The sequence below is a fragment of the Peromyscus eremicus genome, chromosome 1, assembly GCF_949786415.1.
Source record: "Peromyscus eremicus chromosome 1, PerEre_H2_v1, whole genome shotgun sequence".
NCBI lineage: Eukaryota > Metazoa > Chordata > Mammalia > Rodentia > Cricetidae > Peromyscus > Peromyscus eremicus.
In genome coordinates this window covers 147,392,628-147,406,465 of record NC_081416.1, presented here as the reverse complement: position 1 = coordinate 147,406,465, position 13,838 = coordinate 147,392,628, and the positions used below count along the sequence as shown (strand labels likewise).

Below are 13,838 nucleotides of genomic sequence, written 5' to 3'. Positions count from 1 at the left end.
AGTAAAATAAGAATAATTAAACAAATAATATACATAATTGATGTTACATACATCCCATCAACACTAATCCTCTCATGTGATTGGTCCATTTTCAGATTGCCTAATGTTTTTTCATACCAAGATCATATTCCTTCATTGTAAAGATATTTCCCATTTTTTTAATGTGGAAAAATTTTCTTTTTAGTAGTTTCTCCCTTTAAGATATCTAATATCTTAATAGACTTACCAAGTCTGTGTAGAACAGTAGAATTTTGAGGGATATTAAAAACAGCTACATAGCATAGTTGCAGTCTGAGATGGGAATCCAGTAAGAGAGAGAGAGAGAGAGAGAGAGAGAGAGAGAGAGAGAGAGAGAGAGAGGCACCTACTACCTACCAGGAAAACAGAAAAAAGCTAAAAGCCAGAGTCCATTCACATGCTCCACCTTGAGCTTTTTCAGGCCCTTTAAGTTCCAGCCCCTTTAAGCTCGAACCATGGAAGTTGGAGATCTGGCTGCAAGTAGCTCCAGCTGTGTGCATCTGTGGATATCACACTGTGTGCTATGAATGTGTTGCACTGATTGGTTAATAAATAAGGTACTGATTTGGCCAGTAGCCAGGCAAGAAGTAGAGGCAGGACAAAGAGAGAGAAGAATTCTGGGAACAGGAAGGCTGAGTCAGGAGTCACCAACCAGACACAAAGGAAGCAAGATGTGAAAGCAGAACTGAGAACAGCTACCAAGCCACGTGGCTAAACATAAATAAGAATTATGGGTTAATTTAAATGTAAGATCTAGCTAGCAAGAAGCCTGAGGCATTAGGCCAAACAGTTTTAATTAACATAAGCATCTGTGTGTTTATTTGTGTCTGAGTGGCTGTGGGCCTGGGCAGGACTTGAGAAAACTCCCCTACAGTCAAGAGTGCAGCTCTGGCTGTGTGTAGCCAGATCACTTATAACTCCAGAGGCCTGTAAACTTTGGCCAAGCTGAGACCTGTAACCCCTGGCTTGAAAGGTCACCAACAGTTTTTTAATGAATGCTTGCCATGTAGGCACCAAATGTAAATGAATTTCTAAATAGTCTTATTAAACGAGAAACACAGAGCCAAATACAGGGTGAATAGCTGAAGAGATCAGAGAAATAGTGAATAGCCATGACTAGTCTTAGCTTACCACCATGCAGTAGCTTCCACAGAGAGAGACTCTTCCCATCTAACCTATACTTTTATTGCCTTCCTGTTCTGCCTTCTCATTGGCTCTAAGCCCAGTCACATCACTTCGTCATAAATGCCTGTCTATATACACGAGGTCTCTAAGGTTGGTACTGGAAATAAGGTGTGTGTCACCACCATTGACTGTGTCCTTGACCACCCAGAGACTCTGCCTGCTGTGTATTTGGACTAAGGGCATGTGCTACCACTGCCTGACTTCTGGTTATTGCTGACTACTTGACCTCTGATCTCCAGGCAAACTTTATTTATTAACATACAAATAAAATCACATTTCAGCACAAATAAAATATCACCACACTGCCCCAACTCTAACAAATGGGGAGTTTCCCTTTTGGCAAGTTATATCTAATCAAATGAAAGGCATTTGTTGTGTCTTAAAGTTAGTTTAGATTGAATGTTCACTCTATTTGAGGAACTATCATCCTTTCTAATCAAGAGGTCTCTCTTGTTCAAATATAGTCTTTATCAATTTTGATGGTATCTATAGATTTACTTCTCCTGTACAATGTCATATTTTTGACTTTGGTTATTGATCATTTATAGAAGTTTGCCAAAATATTTGTGTTATGGTTTCTCTTGAATTTTTTGTTTTATCTACTAGGGCTCTTCTATCATCCAGAGCAGTATGATTTTTACAATGGGGATTAGGTCCTTTAATTGCTGTGGGGAAGAGTTTCCACCATGGTGACAGGGAATAATGAACCAAACTTGACATGGGGGCTTGCAAGAGGCTCTCCCAAGGTATTTCCTGATGGTAAAGGGTTACCTTATCTGTCCCTTGTTGATCTTCATTGCAATGTCAGCCTTTGCAGCATCTTCTGCATAGTCCAGAAGACAAGAGCCTTTTTTTCAGATTAGAAGAATTATTTTTCTAGGAAAGCCCTGTCTATACTCCCTTTATATGACCTTGCTTAGCACAATTAAAATATCAGTCATCTTTATTTTTCTTCAAGCCTTTGGAAATCACCTGTCCTGTTCAAGCATCATCATGGTTAAAAGATTCAATATTGACTATAATTTGGATCCATTCCTCTATGGGTGCTGATCTTGCCTTTCAAAGCCTATTTACCCTTGTGCACTGTGAAATAGCATTGTCAAAAGCCAAACATACAATTATTATTTGTCTAGCTTCTAAATTTTGTACCATTCTATTTACAACTGACATTAATCTTTTTAAAGTATCAGTCAAACTTTATTTTGGGCCTTGTGTAACTTTAGTAAATGACACAGTTCTGTTTCTGACTTCTTCATTCTGTTCCAAGCATTCAAAGCTGCTGCAGTGCCAAGAGTCAGGGTGTGGTCATCATGTAGAGACTGTGTTTGTACATTAGCATAATCTTCTTCTGCAAGAAGTTGACCTTGGAAGATTTCCATACCTCTAGCCCTAATTCATTGTTCAATGGCCCTAGCCTCGTCTTTCTACCAGGTCCTCCACTGTAATAAAGGACCATATTCCAATATTCCAATAAAGTTGTAATCAAGTGTCTCCTGTGTTGTGGAACAATTCCATTATTAGTTGACCATGAATTTAACAGCTGCTTTACAAAAGGTGAATGCATACCATATGAGACTATTGCTTCTTTAAATCTCCTCAAATCTAACATTTTCACAGGAATCCAGTCATCTGGTACATAGCTTTTGGAATACCTGTCCTTTGGTACTTATTCCTGTAAGGCGATGGGATTGTTTCATATCCTTAGACTGTTTCTCTTTAAACATATAATGTAATGGTGAGGTTTGTTCGCCTTTAAATTCCTCTGTCTTCATCTGAATATCTCTATTATCTGTGTTAGTAACTTTTCCTAAGACTTGTAATTTATCAGTCAAAATGCCAATTTTTCTCTAGTAACTTTTTCTATGGGCTGTATCTTGGCACTTATGTCAACCGACATTTTAGGGCTAAAACAGTAATTATTAAAATGATAGTTGATATTATACCAATCCCAGGTCAGTTGATAAGCCCTTCCTTTGATCGTTGAGTTTTTAAACCACCCATTGTGTAATCATATACATAAAGAAGAACAATATTCACTTATCTTTAAAATCTCCTGCAGGGTAGTTTTGTTGCTCTAAAATCATTTTAAATTATTATTATCTCATTTCCTGCAATTGCTCCTGGTAATTACTATTTTCTTTCACTGTAGATTTATGTCTTCCAATGCCTTGTTTTATTGATTTGATCTAGCATGTGGCTCTATTAGACTAACTTCATTACGATTTCATTTGGGCTTCTTCCATGTCTTCTCATAATGGACTGTTGATTGTTAATGATGATTAATGATTCACTTGTATGGATATTCTACTCTTTCCTCATTCACTTACCTCCACAGAACATTTTGTACACTTTGTACACTTCTAGATATTGCAGAGAGAGTCAGTATTGCAAGCTTTCATTTTTATTGCTTCTGAGGTGCTAGAAATTGATTCTGTGGCCATACATGTTATATAAGTGCTCTGTATGAGCTTCAGCTCAGATGCTTTTGTAAAAATATATATGGGTTGTGAATTTTTTGTTAATTTTATGAATTCTAAATAACTTAGCTATTGTGTTTTATGATAAGCCTCTTTTTTATACTTTTAGGAAATTTTACCTGGCTTTATAAGTTGCTGAGCAGTTTATTTTTTATATCATCCACAGTATATGAGCATTATTACTTCTCTTTCTTAGCAGAAGTTGGTGTCATTGGTGTTTTTATGTTCTAGTGGGTGGGTGTTTTTGTATTCTATATTATAGTCTAATATACATCACACATTCTATCATCTCATTGTGTTCCTTTTTAATTTTAACATTTAATGGATACCAAAAATACTTTCCCATACATATTTTACATCTATATATTTTCTTTTTAAGAAAAATTAATTAAAATTGTGTAAGTGAGTGAATGTACCTGCAAAGCAGAGAAGAGGGAATTAGGTTACCCTCAAGAAGGAGTTACAGGTTGTTGTGCATTGCTTTACACACTTGGAAATGAACCAATGTCTGTTGCAAGAGCAGTACACACTTTCAACACTGAGCCATCTCTCCAGTCTAATATTTGAGACCATAAACTCAGTATACTGAGGGCCATCCTCTAAGCTTTACCTGTTAAAACTCAAACAAAATTTTGCAGAGCCCACCACCCTAAAGAGAAAACATCAATCACATGAGGCCTGAAGAAGGAGAGAGGTCATTGACATCTAAATCATGGTATTCTACCTACAACCCCCTAAATATGATGCCCTTGTTCTTTTTTTAACTGAAATCACATTTTAAAAATTATAAGAAGAACAAAATAATTGTAGCTTTAAGAACAAAGAGGGAAATCATAGAAAATGAGACTGAATACATGATGTGAGAATTTATAATATAAAAACATAAAGAGCAGAGTTCATGAAAGAGAGTGAGGAACAAGTATGTGTTCCATGTGTGGAATTCTGCCTTTCCTCAGGAAAATCTTAAGATCCATTTCATGTTGAAAGGTTAACAAAAAAAATAAGTTTGTATTCAGAGATATTAATGATAAAAGTAATTAGATGGTGAGGCTTACGATGGTGGTGGTATCTGGAGAATGTAATTCAGAGATCCTATTTCTGTTATTGTTAACGTTTAAATGAAAAGTATGTATGTGAAATACTATTTCACTCTCATCAGCTTAACAAAAATTCAGTGGAAAGTATTTATCAATACAGACATAAGAAAATAATGCAATTTCAAAATATACATGTGACATGAATTGTAAAAGGTCTTATAATAAAAAAACCTGGAGCCAGATATTGGGATGAAAGCTCAGAGTTCGAAAGAATTGAATAAGCCACAGCCACAAGTTCTTACTGCCAGGAATTCTTCAGCCCAAGAGAGAGCTACTTCCTGTATACTCATGCCTATATACCTTTCTGTGCCCTGCCATCTTACTTTCTCTCTTCACCCAGTTACATCACTTGCTCTTTCTGATCAGCTCTGTCACTTCCTGTCTATACAGACCCTGCAGATCTCTGTGGTTAATTAGTGCTGGAATTAAAGTTGTGTGCCACCATGTTTAGCTCTGTTCCCAGTGTGGCCTTGAATTCGTGAAGATCCTGATGAATCTCTGCCTCCTGAATGCCAGGATTAAAGGCATGTGCTTCCACTGCCTAACCTTTATGTTAAATATAGTGGCTGACTTTTTCCTCTGATCCCTAGGGCAAGCTTTATTTGTTAGAGCACAAATAAAATATCACCAGATATACAGGTGTTACTATAAGGACCTAGTGTTACTCTGATAGTTGTAGTAATTACTTTTGTAGCTTTTCAGTTTGATGATGCTTAGGAGAACTGAAAATATTCATATATTGCTTTAGAAACTATCATATATACACAGTCAAGGCTGAGAACTGGAAGCTTGTCATCAATGGGAAGCTTGTCACCATCTTCCAGGAGCAAGAGCCTACCTACATTGAATGTGATGATGCTGATGGACAGTATGTTGTGATGTGTACTGGTTTCTTCACCAGTAGAGTGGCGTGGAGCCCACTTGAAAGGTGGGCCCAAAGGGTCATCATCTCTGCCCCTTCTGCTGATGCCTTCATGTTTGTGATGGATGTGGATTATAAGAATTATGACAATTCACTCAAGATTGTCAGCAATGATTCCTGCAGCACCAACTGCTTAGTCCCTCTGACGAATGTCATCCATGACAATTTTGACATTAGAGAAGGACTTATGATGACAGTCCATGACATCAATGCCACTCAGAAAACTGTGGATGGTCCTTCTGGGAAGCCGTGGTGTGATATCCCAGAACAACATTTCTGCATTTACTAGTGCTACAAGGGTATGGGAAAGGTGATCCCAGAGCTCAATCAGAAGCTCACTTGCATGCCATTATGTGTTCCTATCCACAATGTGTATGACATGGCTCTGACATGTCACGTGAAGAAAGCTTCCAAGAATATGATGACATCCAGAAGATGATGATGCAAGCATCTAAGGGCCCATTAAGGACATCGAGGGCGACACTTAGAACCAGGATGTTTCCTGCAGCTTTAAGAGTGATAACCACTCTGCCATCTATGATGCTGTGGCTGGCAGTGCTCTTAAGGTCAACTTTGTAAAGGTCATTTCTTGGTATGATAATGAATACAGCTAATGTAATAGGACAGTGGATCTCATGGCCTACATGGCCTCCAAAGAGTAAGAAGGCCTGGACCACCTACCCCAGCAAGAACACAAGAGCAAGAGATGTCTTGGACTATGAAGCAGTCCCTGTACCAACTCAGCCTCCAACACTGAGCATCTCCCTCACAGTTTCTATCCCAGAATCCCAGAGAGAAAGGGGAGAGGCTTAGCGATCCCTACTCTCTTGAATACCATCAATAAAGTTCACTAAACCCACAAAAAGTTTAGTGTTTGTTACTATATTGTAAATAATTATAACAGTTGAATGAGCCTAATTATCCAGTAATAAGAAAATGGATACATAAATTTAATATTCATTCAATAAAACACATAGAGCAATTAAAATAATGAGCTAGCCGGGCGGTGGTGGCGCACGCCTTTAATCCCAGCACTCGGGAGGCAGAGCCAGGCGGATCTCTGTGAGTTCGAGGCCAGCCTGGACTACCAAGTGAGTTCCAGGAAAGGCGCAAAGCTACACAGAGAAATCCTGTCTCGAAAAACCAAAAAAATAAAAAAATAAAAAATAAAATAAAATAATGAGCTATACTTACATATATCATTAGGAATAAAAATATAAATATATTGTTGAACATGAAAGAATATTATAGGACATTACAGATAATGCAATATAAACATGTTACTTCCTTAATATTTTTATTTAAAACAATTTTTAATTTAAATATATTTGATTATTTATTAAATTAAATATATTTTATATCTTCCCTCAAGTCCTTCCAGATACTCTCCTGCTCCCTATCTACTCTCAAGTTCTTTCTCCAAAAACAAACAAAAACAAAAAACAACAACAAAACCCTATGAAACCAAGAAAACAAAAGTTTAATTTCAGTGTGGCTATAAAGGGTTTTGACTAAACCAATGATCAATTTATTGTTTAATAATAAAACCTTAGAATGCCAGTTCATAATGCTTGGTGTTCCTACCTATGTTGGGAGTACAACCAGAGAAAAGCACTTACTTCGAGGGATGATAACGTCCTTCCTCTGCTGAGCAATCATCTCAGATGAACCTCCTACTGTAATGCTGTGCACCTAAGTGCTTTCTGATGCTCAACAATGCTGTCTTTGGTCTTTATTTCGATGTCCTGCCAACAAACATCAATTATTGAACATGCAAAAATAATTCTGAATATGCTCAGGGATATCCACCAAAGAGATGTAGGAATATCAAGAATTTCTTCATCATTTGGTCTGTGCCTGTTTTAATGCCTTCTGTTGCATTTGCATTTTTATTTTCTACATCACCCAAATCATCCCACACTACAAATCTGCACGTATACATTCATTCCTAAAAAGAGAATACCAAAGCATAACACAAACTAAACATGAAGTTGTAAAATTGTTCCCATCTTGAATTTCTGGTACTCTGTGAGATGTCTTTGTGGTTTTTTTTGAAGTATGTAATTCCATTATATTAAAAGAGAAACTGTGGATGGTTCTTTTTCTTTCTGTTGATTTATTACTTTTACTAAGGTTTCAAGCACAATGATGAAGAAAAGAGGTATGGAAGATATGCTTGTCTTATTCACAGATTTAAAAGGTTTTGTCATTAAGTAAATAACTGGATGAAATATATCACCTTTACCATCTTCCAGTATCATGTTCTTGTTCCAAATTTCTTCAGAGTTTCCATCCTGAGGAGACATTCAATTTTGCCAATGTCATTTTTTTGCATCTTTTTAAATTATCAAATGGGTTTCTTTCTTCATTTTATTTACATGTTATGTTAGACCTATTAACTTTTTTGTTTGTTGAAGTATCACTACATTCTTGAAAATCAATTTATTCATTGTATACTTTTATCTGTTTTTAAATCCTTATCATTGCTGTTGTCACTTTATTTTCAGTTTCATATGTGTAAACAACTCACTGTGATCATATTCACTCTCTTTACTCTCTGTCATTCCCCTGTTCCTGCTGATCTCTTTGTTCTACCAGTATATCTTTCCTACTATGGTATCTTATTTTTATAATTCATTGATCATACAATCTTTACGTCTTTGCATGTTTTCTGTTGTTTCTTTTGTTTTTCTTTTTTTTTTTTTTTTGGTTTTTTCGAGACAGGGTTTCTCTGTGTAGCTTTGCGCCTTTCCTGGAACTCACTTGGTAGCCCAGGCTGGCCTCGAACTCACGGAGATCCGCCTGCCTCTGCCTCCCGAGTGCTGGGATTAAAGGCGTGCGCCACCACCGCCCGGCTCCCTCTTTTGTTTTTCATTTCCAATTGTATTTTATTTTATAAGACAAGAAGGATTTTAATTTTTTGGCCTTTATGAAGACTGTTTTATGAGCTTAAATATTTTAGAGGAAGCTTTGTTTGTTGCTGAGAAGGATATGTGCTCCAGAATTGTTGGATGAAGTTGTAGGCACTTGTATATTAAGTCTCTTTTAGCTTAAGTGGTTTATCCCTGAAGCTTTCTTATCAATTTATGTTCTGAATGATGCATTAATAAGACTAGGAATCAGGTGTAATGGTACTTTACTGTAATGCCAGCAGTCTAAAAGCAAAGATGAGTAGATCTTCATGAGCTGAAGGCTAGCATGGACTACATACTGCATTTGAAGCCAACAAGGGCCACACAATGAGACCATGTTTCAATAAAACAAAACGAAACAAAGAAAGAAGCAAAAAGTTTTATGTTAAGCCACCATTGTGTAGTTGAATTAACTGGCATATGCACACACACACACACACACACACACACACACACACACACACGCAGATATTATTTTTGAGATGGCCAGGCAAATGCCATGACAGGCTCCTAGTAAGTCAGTTAAGAATTAGGCCTCTGCTCCTGAATGTATTAGGCCCGGGATACAGTCCTCCTCTCCACAAATAACCTATTAAGGACAAAGCCTTGGGATTGTCCAGATTGGCCCAAGAATGAAAAGCTATAGCTTTAGCCCATTGCTGCTAGCCCAAACCAATTAGAAATGTACTAATATGATTGCCACTTGTATAAGCCAATCTTATATAGAATGATCTCACTGCCTTAAGAATTCCTTCAGCTTTGTATGAAAGGAGCCTGGGAGCTTCTTTCAGGGTCCCCATTTCTCCTTTTTATCAGAAGCACATCCCCAAGATACTGGAACCTTTACTCTAGAGATAATAATTGCTTTTGCTGATTGCATACATGGATGGTGGCCTTTTTTTGGGAATTCTCACAGAACCTAACATATGGCGCATTGGTCAGGAAGTCTCACTAAAACGCCCAATATGTGATCACATTGAAAATCAAAAAACTAGGCTAGTGAGTGAATGCTGTTTGTCTTGGTTTGTCATTTTGTTCTGTCTGTTACTGTTCTGTTTCATGTTCTGTGTTTCTTTTCCTGGGAAGCTTGAGCTGACTGAATCTGGAGGACGGGGTTTGCTTAACGGATGCACTAGAGGTGCCCCTGATGCATGGGCCAGGAGATGTTTTGAACTCACCTGGAAGAGAATGGGTCTTTTTGGTTGAACTGAGACAGGGGGTCCCTTTGGTTGATGGGAACACTGGTTGTCTGATATCTCTTTAACTCCATATTGGTACATTATGGTCTCTGTCACCCTCTTGTGCTTTTATCTGCTCATTACACTTGTTTCCATTCCCTTGAATATTTTATTGGACCATTTCAAGGACTTCCAGGCTCAAGCCCATGACTTGGGGCTCATTGCCCTGGAGACAAAACTCTCCAGAAAGGAGTCACTGCACTACCTGGATGGACAGGGAGGTGGCTTGTGCTCCCTTGCTTTATGGTCCACAGCATGGGCAACACAGTGCATGGGGCTGGCCTTTCCCTGATTTACTAGAGAAGTCCACAGTAGCAGAGGCATTCCAAGGGGTGGGAGTGTTCTCAATTCAGTCATGGGCAAAGACCGACTTCAGGGTATCATGCTCATGCTCATGTCAGATGGGGGTAGAGGGTAGGGAGTCACTTCCTGTCAACAGCTCTTTCAGGGCTAGATGTGCATTCAATGCAGGAATGGCAAAAGCGGGGGTGAGGTAGGGCAATGGGGTGGTACACCTGTATGGGTGATGACACCTCTGCCGACCAGGGTCCTTGCCACCACCAGCTGCATTAACTCCTTCCTGTCCTGACACTGCCCAAAGAATTGAACTGCTGCATTGAACCAGCCTTTGTTTCCACCAAAGAAAATACATGGTTTTTGGTCATTCCAGTCTAATAGGTTATAAATATTTGTCATTAGTTAGATGGGTCAGTTGCAAATTAATATTTTTTAGGGTAAGAAAACTACTGATATTATCAGATCCTTCATGCTGATACAGGTTTTTAATGTGTTGATGCAAATTTAGAGTTATTTTTGTTATGGTATATGTATGATTCTGTTCTTGTTTAAAGTATCATAGCATTTTCTAGACTGCAGAAGGGAACCATAAGGACTTTGATAAAACTTTTCATGTTATTTGAAATGCAAGAGAGAAGGCAGAAGACTGGAATAATGAAAAAGGGAAGGGAAATAGGAATTTGTCTGAAGTATAAAATGTCTGGCTGAATCAGAGGAACAGAGATAGAAAAGATGAACCTAAAGGTATATAGAAAGTTGTAGAAAGCCAGAGGGATGTGGCATATATTTGCTTTGGTTTCTCATACCTGCAAATACTGAATTTGAAAATAAATTGTTAAATATGTTGGAAAATTTACCATATTAGATAAATTCTGGTTGGTTTTCTTCATTTAAAAAATAGCTGGTGATTCTTCACTGCAAAATGTTTATGTTAGAAATGGACTCATGTTCTTTAAAGGAGAGAGGAGGACTGAGGTCACATGTCAGACTATGTACAGGGGGAAATGTTTATAAGATAAAAAAAAGGACCTGAGAGGTCCTCTTAACTAATACATTTTGTTAACTACACAGTAGCAAAATGCCCTGGTTGTTATTACCAAACTTAGATATATTTTCAAGATTAAGCCTAGGTTAGTTTAGCTCAGATATATTTAATAGTTAATAGTCTTCAAATCACTAGAGATCTGATGATATGGCATTTAAATCATTAATATAAAGCTTACTAAAACAGACAGAGACTCCCAGCTCCTAGAAATGACCCCCAAAGTCTCCAAAGAAGATATGGAACAGCACAGCAACTCTACCCAGATTGTTGATAACACAGACCAAATTCTGGTTGGTTTTCTTCATTTAAAAAATAGCTGGTGATTCTTCACTGCAAAATGTTTATGTTAGAAATGGACTCATGTTCTTTAAAGGAGACAGGAGGACTGAGGTCACATGTCAGACTATGTACAGGGGGAAATGTTTATAAGATTAAAAAAAAGGACCTGAGAGGTCCTCTTAACTAATACATTTTGTTAACTACACAGTAGCAAAATGCCCTGGTTGTTATTACCAAACTTAGATATATTTTCAAGATTAAGCCTAGGTTAGTTTAGCTCAGATATATTTAATAGTTAATAGTCTTCAAATCACTAGAGATCTGATGATATGGCATTTAAATCATTAATATAAAGCTTACTAAAACAGACAGAGACTCCCAGCTCCTAGAAATGACCCCCAAAGTCTCCAAAGAAGATATGGAACAGCACAGCAACTCTACCCAGATTGTTGATAACACAGACCACTGGTCAAGATTCCCCAAGGCAGCACCTGCTGACAGGACCTGGCCCAGACTGTGGACAAGCAGAACAGGGAAAAGTAATTGCCCCCATTTACATAAACCCAGTAATGTTGCTCTTCCTCATGTTCCTCTTCTACAGGAAGAACTCTCATCTTATTGGCCTGGCAGCCAAAGACTGATGCTGTCTTCATACCTCTGCCTCTAATGTTATGGAGACCGTGGCAGACAGGGATGGCTATCTGGGTAGTGGACTAGTCTCTGTCCTTTTTAATACATTCAGAAGCTGCTTGGTCTGTACTTCTGCTTACCCAGGTATGATTTATCCTTCTCATATCTCTGATAGTGTTCATGGCTAGGCTAACTATAACTTTGTCAGCTTAGCAGCATCAGACAACCAGATACTTACACAAGGCTATAGCCAGCTTGTTAGCTTATTTTATATGTAAAATTCAAGCCTTGCCTTTTTTTAAAGCTACTAGGTCTCTTGATAAGAAAAGACAAACAGGTTTGCCTTACTCACAGGCTTCATATTAAAAGATAAACAGGTTTTAAATATGATTTGAAGTGACTGTTCTCAGAAATAACTGCTTATGTTTTGGTAAATGATTAGATGGAAAAAAAAGTTAAAGTCTATGAAAATTTTGAGGATCTAAGAAAATGTTCTAAAATAAGAAATTTTAAGTAGTCATGAAGGTTTTAATATGGGTCTGAGAAAGTAATTTAAAAAAGGTTTGAGGATGTGAGAGTTTATGTAACTTATAAGTCTATGTAACTAAGATATATAAAGGTCTAAGGACATTGAAAAAACTCAGAAAATGATTTAAGATGTAAATATAAGTTACCAAGATACAAATAGATGATTTAAGATATGGAAAATTCTTCAGATTTCTTTCCCCTTCTATGACATTGTTATATTATGATTTCAACAGTTCAGAGTTTAACATTGAGTTCTTATAAGCTAATAGAGCAGTAACTACTTACTGTTTACATCACAAGCTCAAGATTTTAATTTTTTCTTTAGTTGTCTAAAATATAAACTTAAAAATGCTTCTCATCAGGCTAAAGACATCTCTGTCCAATCTATATCTGACTCTCTGGAGAGAAAGCAAATGTACATACTTTTTAACCCAAATCTATAGATTTTGCTGTGACTCAAAGATATGAGTCTACTTCTGCTGATTTACAGATACGTTACCTGCTTTTTATATGATACGGATTTCAGTACAGATTGGTAATATTCATGTATCTAAAACTTTTATGTCATTTTGTAAAATAAGAATTTATATAAGCTTCAGAGGGTCAAAAAGTCATAAAACTTGAGTATGGTGATATTTTATTTGTGCTGAAATGTGATTTTATTTGTATGTTAATAAATAAAGTTGCCTGGGGCTCAGAGCTAATAGCAAGCCATTTAGCAGAAGTCTGGCAAGGGTAGCACATGCCCTTAATCCCAATCACATGACAGGCAGATCTCTGTGTGTTCAAGGATACAGCCAGCATGAAGACACATGCCTTTAATCTCAATATCAACCATAGAGACCTGGAGGTCTGTATAGACAGGCAGTGATGAGGAAGTCATGTGCTTGGGTTTATAACCAATGAGAAGGCAGGACAGAAAGTCAATAAAAAGACAGATACACAGAAAGTAAGTCTCTTTCTGAGGGAAAGGACAACAGCCACAGTGAAGGGTAAGAAGGTGGTCTTGGTCTTAGCTCTTTGCTGCTGCTCTGACCTCTTGGGCTTTTAACTCTGCATTTGGCTCTGTGTTTTTTATTTAATAAAACTGTTCAGAATTACATCTACACTTGATTCCACTTCACACACGTCAAAAAGACTCCAGAAACGTTCAGCCTATGTTTTTCTCCCCTGTCTATTTCTCAGGATGTTATTTTTCTCTCTCCTGGTT

At 37.4% G+C, this 13,838-nt stretch overlaps 1 pseudogene; it reads left to right on the top strand.

The window, feature by feature from the left end:
* Positions 1 to 4,736: 4,736 nt before the first annotated feature.
* Positions 4,737 to 6,313, top strand: LOC131920214 (glyceraldehyde-3-phosphate dehydrogenase-like; annotated as a pseudogene).
* Positions 6,314 to 13,838: the final 7,525 nt, after the last annotated feature.